We start from the raw sequence: 8,783 nt of genomic DNA on the forward strand, positions 1-8,783 counted from the left end.
GAACCTTGAAAACATTATGCTGAGCAGAATTAGTAAATCACAAAAGGACAACTGCAGTATGATTTCATTTATATGAAATACATAAAAATATGGAACCCAAAAATTATTAGTTGTTACTATGGGTGGGAAATGGGTCAAGGGGAAGTTTTTGCTTAGGGGACACTGAGTTTACATTATTTAGTTGTGTGTTAAGTGTTGTCAAGCTGGTTCCAACTTCTAGCAACTGAGTATAGGATTTCCAAGGAATGGCTGGTCAATTAAACTGCTGATCTTGTGGTTAGCAGTCCAGTATTACCCTACAGTGCCAGGACTCTTACATTATTGGTGGTGGAATCATTTGGAAAACCATAACTACAATGATTGCACAACTTGAAGAGTGTAATTAATGTCACTGAAGTATACATGTAGAAATTATTGAATTCATATGTTGTTTGGTATGTATATTTCCACCACAATTTTTTTTAAATAAACATAATTTGTAAACCAAGAAGGACATGTTTTATACTTTCTCCTTTGTTGGGCATAGTTTCTGAGAAAGTAGAATACAATCTCTTTGTGACTTATTGGAAAGACTAGACACTAGGTTAGGTTCCACTTGCTTCCCACAGAATAATAAATTTATCACATCACGAGTGTTTCTTCAGGACTATGAGGGGATTGACTGACATGCCTCCATTAAGCCATGAGCTACTTTCATGGAGAGACTTGGGGAAGGGAAAGATGGGGGAAAGGGTGCAGGGCAGAATGTAGGACCAGGAACTAGGCCCTGAGAATACATAGAAATGCACAGGGCTCCATAACTTCATCACATGCTTGCCCCGGGTAACAGCACTTAAGGGGAAGGGAAAGATGGGGGAAAAGGTGCAGGGCAGAATGTAGGACCAGAAGCTAGTCCTGAGAATAGACAGAAATGTACAGGGCTCCATCACTTCATCACGTGGCTGCCCTGGGTAACAGCACTTAAGCCCAAATAACTGCACAGTTCCTGGCAAAGTGAGGGACAAAGAATTCATGCCAGGGACCTTCAGAAGAGGGAGAACTCACTTCCTGCCACATATGTCAATAAATGCTTCAGGAAAGATATGCATTTATGCTTGGCGTCTAGCTCAAAAGTGAAAATAGGTGGGGTGAGGGGACATTTGAAGCAGAGGAAACAGCAAAAAAAAAAATTCAAAGGCTCATATGACTGTAAAAGGGTGCAGGTGAAAATGCTTTGAAAATGAATGCCACGTGAAATTGAATATAATTGGCATTCTTTCTTTCATGCTTATCTTGTACCCTGCCTTACACTGTGACCACATCTAACCTCTTCACAAATGTGTCATGCATTGTCCCTCCTCCCAACACCTTGTCATACTATTCTGAACTCTGACTAGAATTTTCAGTGGAGATTGGGATTCCTTTCCACCTGTTGGAATTTTACTGTGTTTCAGGATTTAACACAGAAGTCTGCTTCTCTCCTTCTCTCACTTTTTCTCCCCCCACACCCATCTCTCTCCCAGTCTTTCTCTCTCTTTACTTCTCCCTCACTTGCTCTTTGACAGAGTGCAACAGTATTCTGGCATCTTGGGGTAGACTCTGGGGCTCATTCTATCCTACTCCGTGTTCTCCTGACATGAGGCTTCAAAGAAGGTCCCCAGTTACTGATACTGTTTATGTGCTAAATCAGGGTCAGATACTCTGAGTTTGGGTCCTGGCTTTATTCTGAGACCTTGGACAAGTTACCTTGCTGGCTGTGACCCAGCTTCCTTAGCTGAGGGTTGATATAGGATTGAATAATATAGTACATTTAAAGTGGAGGTTAACTATTATTATTATTTATATTTATTTGTTGTTTATATATACATAATATATTTTTAAATCCATTCTTTAATTCTAAAGTCTTTTTCACCTTCTATCCAAAGATGAGAATTTGCTTCAATGACGACAACAAAAGAGATTGATTTACCCTTACGCTCACAGAAACCGGGAATGGTTCCAGAAAGAAAAGTAAAATCCTTTCTCCTTCTTTGCAGCTCAAATAACACGTCATGCTCTCAAAAATCCATAAAATATTTAGAACAGGACCTTTAGCTACGTTAGATTTACGGTAACAGGCCAACATTTTTATATATAAATATCCAGCTTAATTATATCCTACTTAAATTTTTTCTCTTTTAAGAAAAGAAAAGGTAAGCTGAATAAGAAATCTAGAGGTCCAATACCGAATTGTTGTTACTGTTGTTGTTGGGTGCTAGTAAGTCAACTCCAACTTACAGCAACCTTATGCAAAACAGAATGAAACGTTGCCCAGCTATGTGCCATTCTCACAATTGTAGATATGTGGACCCCATATTCACTATGACTGTATCAGTTCATCTCATTGAGGATCTTCCTCTTTTTAGATGACCTTTCATTTTATCAAGTATTTGAACTGCAAGGTTGATGGTTCAAGCTCACCAGCTGCTCCTCGGAAACCCTGTACAGGGTCGCTATGGGTCGGAATCGACTCAACGGCACTTAACAACAACAACAGTATCCTTTTCCAGGGACTGGTCCCTCCTGATAGTCCAAAGTATGTGAGATGAAGTCTTAACATCCTTGAGTCGAAGGCATTTTGGCTGCACTTCTCCCCAAACAGATTTGTTTGTTCTTCTAGCAATCCCATGGTACTTTCAATATTCTTCATCAATATCATAATTCAAATGCACCAATTCTTCTCCAGTCTTCCTTATTTGATATCCAGCTTTCATATGCATATAAGGCAATTGAAAATAACCATGGCTTGGGTCAGGTGTACCTTAGTCCTCAAGGTTATATAATTTTCTCTTTAGCACTTTAAAGTTCAGCAGATCTGCCTAATACAATGTCATTTGATTTCTTTATTGCTGTTTCCATGAGCATTGATGGTGAATCCAAGTAAAATGAACTCTTTGACAACTTCAATCTTTTCTCTGCCGCTTATCATGATGTTGTTTATTGGTCCAACTGTGAGGGGTTTTGTTTTCTTTACATTGATCTGTAATCTATACTAAAAACCATTTTCTTGGTTCTTCATCAGCAAGTGCCTCAAGTCCTCTTTGCTTTCAACAAGCAAGATTGTGTTGCCTAAAAAAAAAAAGATTGCATCATCTGCATATCCTAGGTTGGTAATGAGTCTTCCTCTAATCCTGATGTGATGTTCTTCTTCACATAGTCCAACTTCTCCCAGTACCCATTCAACATTAAGATTTAAACAGTATGCTGAAAAGATACTTGACACTTACCTTTCCTGATTTTTAACTGTTCAATATCTGCCTGTTCTGTTTGAACAACCACCTCTTGCTCTGTGTACAGATTCCTCGTGAGCACACTTAAGTGTTCTGGAATTCCCATTCTTCATGACATTATCAGTAATCTGTTATGATCCACACACTTGAATGCCTTTGAATAGTCAATAAAAACACAAGTAAACATCTTTCTGGTATTCTTTGCTTTCAGTCAAGATCCATTTGATGTCAGCAGTGATATCCATAGTTCCTGGTCCTCTTCTGAATCAGATTTGAATTTCTAACAGCTCCTTGTATATGTCTTCCTCCATGGAGGAAGACTCATTGGTGATATGCAATATGCAGATGATACAATCTTGCTTGCTAAAAGCGAAGAGGGCTTAAAATATTTACTAACGAAGAACACAAGCCCTTTGGTATGGATTGCATCTCAATGTAAAGAAAACAAAAATGCTCACCACTGGACCAATAAATAACATCAAGATAAACTGAAAAAAGATTGAAGTTGTCAAAGACTTCATTTTGCTAAGATCAACCATCAATACTCATGAAAGCAGCAATCAAGAAATCAAAAGACATATTTCAATAGGCAAATTTGCTGCACAAGACCTCTTTAAAGTGTTCAAAAGCAAAGATGTTTGAGGACTAAGATGCGCCTGACCCAAACCATGGTATTTTCAATAACCTCCTCATATGCATGTAAAAGTTGGACAATAAATATGGAAGGATATAGAAGAATTGATGCATTTGAGTTACAGTGTTGGAAGAGAATATTAACAGTATAATGAACTGCTGCAAGGAGAAAAAATATCTGTTGGAAGAAGTACAGCCAGAATGCTCCTTAATAGCCAAGATGGCCAGACTTCGTCTTTCATACTTGGGATATATGATCAAGAGGGACCAGTCCCTGGAGAACATTATGCTTGGTAAAGTGGAGAGTCAGTGAAACAGAGGAAGAGCCCCAATGAGACGGATTTGCACAATGGGCAGACGTGGAGCAATGATTATGATACTGTCACAAGACCAGGCAGTGTTTCATTCTGTTGTGCATAAGGTCACTATGAGTTGGTACCGACTCGATGACACCTAAAAACAACAACCCTGTGTACATATTGCTGCAACCATTTTATTTTGTTTGCATATGATATTAATGATATTGTTCAATCATTTCCACATTCCTTAGGGTCACTTTTCTTTGGAATGGGCACAAATAGGGATCTCTTCCAGTAGGTTGACTAAGTTTCTTGCTGTATACTAGTGAGTGCTTCTAGTGTTTCAGTTGGTATTCCATCATTTCCTGGAGCCTTGATTTTTGCTAATGTCTTCAGCACACCTTGAACTTCTTCCTTTGATATAATCGGTTCTTGAGCCTACGTACCTCCTGAAATGGTTGAATGTCAATCAATTCTTTTTGGTACAATGATTCTGTGTATTCCTTTCATTTTCTTTTGATACTTTCAGTATCATTCAATATTTTGCTCATAGAATCCTTAAAAATTGAAACTCAAGTCTTAAATTTTTTCTTTGGTTCTTTCAGCATGAAGTATGCTGAATGTGTTTTCTTTTCATTTTCTAACTCCAGGTCCTTGCACATTTCATTACATTTTACTTTGTTTTCTCAAGCTATCCTTTGAAAGTTTCTATTCAGCTTCTTTACTTCCTCATTTCTTCCATTTGCTTCATCTACTCTACATTCAAAACGTTTCAGAATCTCTTCAGACATCTGCTTTGGTATTTTCTTTCTTTTCTGCTTTTTTAATGACTTTCTTCCTGTATGTGTTCTTGACGTCATCCCATAACATCTCTGGCCTTTGGTCATTAGTGTTCAGTGTGGCAAATCTGTTCTTGAGAAGGTCTCTAACTTCAGGTGGGATATACTCTAGGTGGTATTTTGGCTCTCATGGACTTGTTTTCATGTTCTTCAGCTTCAACCTGAACTTCATATGGGCAATTGATGGTCTGTTCCTCAGTTGACTCCTGGCCTTGTTTTGGCTGATGATATTGAGCTTCTTCATCATCTCTTCCCACGTTGTTGTTAAGTGCCATCGAGTCTGTTCTAACCCATAGCCACCCTGTATAGCATTCCCCAGGAATGAATGGTAAGCTTGAACCACCGACCTCACAATTCAAACAACCTTGAAGTCCAGCACATTAACCCACAGTGCCACACCAGGACTCCTCTCTTCCCATAGGTGTAATAAATTTGATTCCTGTATATTCCAGGTATGGCACTGCAGAATAAGCACTGGACTGCTAACCTCAAGGAAAGCAGTTCAAACCCACCACCCACTCCTTGGAAACCCTATATAGGGTTACTATGAGTCAGAAGTGACTCAATGGCACTTAACAACAACAACATATTTCATCTGGCAAGATTCGTGTATAGAGTCACCATTTATGTTGCTGAAAAGACATTTGTAATGAAGAAGTCACTGGTCTTGCAAAATTCTATCATGTGATCTCCAGTCATTTCTATCACAAAGGCCCGATTTCCCATCTACCAATCCTTCCTCTTTGTTTCTGACTTTCATAATTATCAATGCATGTTTAATCAATTTCAGATCCAAGAAATTGGTAGAATTCTTCAATTTCTTCATCATTGTCTCTGGTGGGTGGTAGGTAAATTTGAATAATAGCTGTATTAATTGAATTCATTGCCATTAATTAAGGTCCTTGGCTTCCTGTGGACCCTACGTTTTTTGTTAGCATGAATCAGCAGAACTCGTAGTCTCAAACCCACTCTTAACCACAGCCCTCTGGGGTTGGATATTTTGAGAAACCAGAGGCTGGGTTCTCAATTGTTTCTGAGAAAACAAAAGCAAAGTGGAACTGAGCAAAGGAAGTCTGACACAGGCTGATGGGCACTTTGACAGCATGAAGGCATCAGATGATAACATAGGCCAGTTTACCCACTGCATCAGGGGCCAATGTATGGATCATCCCACATCTTCCTGAAAGCCAGAAGAGAGACTTAGGTCCAGATTCCTGAGAGTTTTATGGAAGGGAGTGCTCTTTCTAAAATTAAGGATCTGGGACCCAAAGATACCCAAGAGGTACAACACTCAACCTTGCCCCCCCCCCCACCTCTCTCTCTTTTCCTCTCTCTCTCTGTCATCTTTCTTCTCTGCCTCAAGTCTACCAAATTTCAGAGTATGAAGAGTTGAAATTCATGGTCTGCCCTCTCAGTAATGCAGTTACATAAGTAGTTAGGAATCAAGCAAGTAAAATAAGGAAAAGCACAAAATTAAAGAGTACAAATTAATATAGATGGATATTGCCAAATACCCACATCCACTGACTCACAGTGGTCTTATAGTATAGAACAGAACTGCCCCACTGGGTTTCTAAGCCTGTAAATCTTTATAAAAGCAAACTGCCACATTTTACCCCTACAGGCACAACTGGTGGGTTCAAATCACTAATTTTTCAGCTAGGTGAATGCTTAGCCACTGCACCACCAGGGCTCCTAACTGATGAATATTTGGTAAGACATCTGCCTTCAAATCCTAACTCTGCTTAGAGCTAACTAGAAGACCTTTAGCAAATTAGTTGGCCTTTTAGTCTTAGTGTTCTTATCCACAAAATGAAGCCAACATGGGACAGAGCTTCACAGTGGATCCAGAATATAGAGGACTCTCTGCATGGGGCAGCTCATCTCCTTACTCATCATGGCAGGGTAGAGACGAAAAGGATCACAGAGACCAGGAGCATTCTGGGAAGGTTTCATGGAAGGTAAAATTCCATTTAAGCTGAGATGACTGGTATTTCGGATGCTAAAGATATACAGGAAGAACTTGGGGAAATGATGATCAAAAGTAGAAGGAGGGGCTTGGGCAGAAATGAAATTCCAGATGGCAATAAATAATTCATATGATGTATGGTGGGAAAAGAATGGATAAGGCTGAAGAATACAGGCAAAGAGGGCCTTAAGCAGAAAGTCACTGACTAGGAAAGCCAGAGAATGACAGTGGAAGTTAATTCTCTCAACCACGTTCTCCCCACTTCACCCCAAGTCAGGTCATCCATATGGCTGTGTAGTTTCCCTCTAAACAAATGCATGTCAATGATGTCATACAAGGCTGAAATCCAGCTGTGGGATCTGGGATCAGCTATGCCTCTTTGAACCATCCAGAGGTGGTTTTGCTAATTCACACAAAGCAGCTGTATGTGCCAGTCGCAGCCCTTCTGCCAGTTCCTTCTCTTTTCTCAGCTGACTCTACAGTCGTCATCCTGGCCTTTCCCTCCTCCTGTTCTTGCTGCACCTACTCTTAATTGTCAGCAGAGACTCTTGTCACTATCTCGGCTCCTTTTTGGCAATTGGGAAATAATAGGAAGAGCTGTGATGGACTCTAGATGTGGACAGGAGTCTGACATCACCACTTGTGTACTAGCTGCATGACCGTGGGCTACACACTTAACTGGTCTGACCCACAGATTCTTTATCTTTAGTATAGGATAATGACTCTTATTTCCTTACAAGATTGTTGTGAGAATTAAGTGAGATCATAAATGAAGAATTGTTTTGTACACCAGCACATTACATAAATATTGCAATTGTCATTAACAATATTATTCATAATAATTAAGGGTATGACTTAATCACATACTCTAATGTGAATGAAGAAGGGAAACGTCAAGGGATTAATGAAGAGGACAATGCTAGAGATTTTAGGAAAAAGAAAACAGTCTTCCCTTTCCAATGTCAGTGACCCTGTTGCTTTCTGATGAAATAGCCCCTGTGCTTTAGTGGGAGGTCTACCCCACCTCTGTCTTCTACACTGGTTCAGAGTCAGGGAAATTTTGGAGACTACACTCTTATGAAGATAATGTCAGATGGCTAGAAGTCTGACAAGGATGAGGTAAGGTCCAGGAACTGTATCCCTTGAGCTGATGGCACTAAGGTCATTCGGCCTTACATCAAAAGACATGGCAACCCTCACCTAGCCAGAAATCGATATTTGAACCTTGAGAGGTTGGGAGAGAGGGCAGAGAGACAACTCCATACCAGGAAATTCAGAAATTAGAGTAGCCTAGTGAGGTAACAAATGTCTGAGCCTCAAAGTGTTCAGTCAGAAGGCCAGTGACCTACACAAAGAAAGTGATACTGCTTGATAAATCACTTTATGATGGAATGCATGAGTATAGTATAGAAGGTTGACTTCCTTGGAAGCAGACAGCCTGTCAGTCCTTCTCTGGATTCTGACATCCAGTGTCTGCACATGGAATCTCCACAGTCGGGTTAGAGACATCCTTGCATTTTAAAATTATTTGCACTCTTCAAACCCCCTTCCAAGAATAAGATTTAAGGTTAATACACACACAGGCATGTGGTCTCACTGGTGCCCATGTTGGTCACTGATAAGGGGAAGTGGGGAAAAACAGCAATGAAGTTGTGAGCTAAGTCCAACCATGTTCAATAGACTCCTGTGAACTTGGGTTGGGACCTGGTTGGCAAGCAGTATGGCAAGGCCCGGGGACTCCTGGGCCCAGAGACAGTGACATGGCCACAGAGGACTAGAATGGAGAGTGAAGCAT

The sequence above is a fragment of the Chrysochloris asiatica genome, unplaced genomic scaffold, assembly GCF_000296735.1.
Source record: "Chrysochloris asiatica unplaced genomic scaffold, ChrAsi1.0 scaffold00064, whole genome shotgun sequence".
Taxonomy (NCBI): domain Eukaryota; kingdom Metazoa; phylum Chordata; class Mammalia; order Afrosoricida; family Chrysochloridae; genus Chrysochloris; species Chrysochloris asiatica.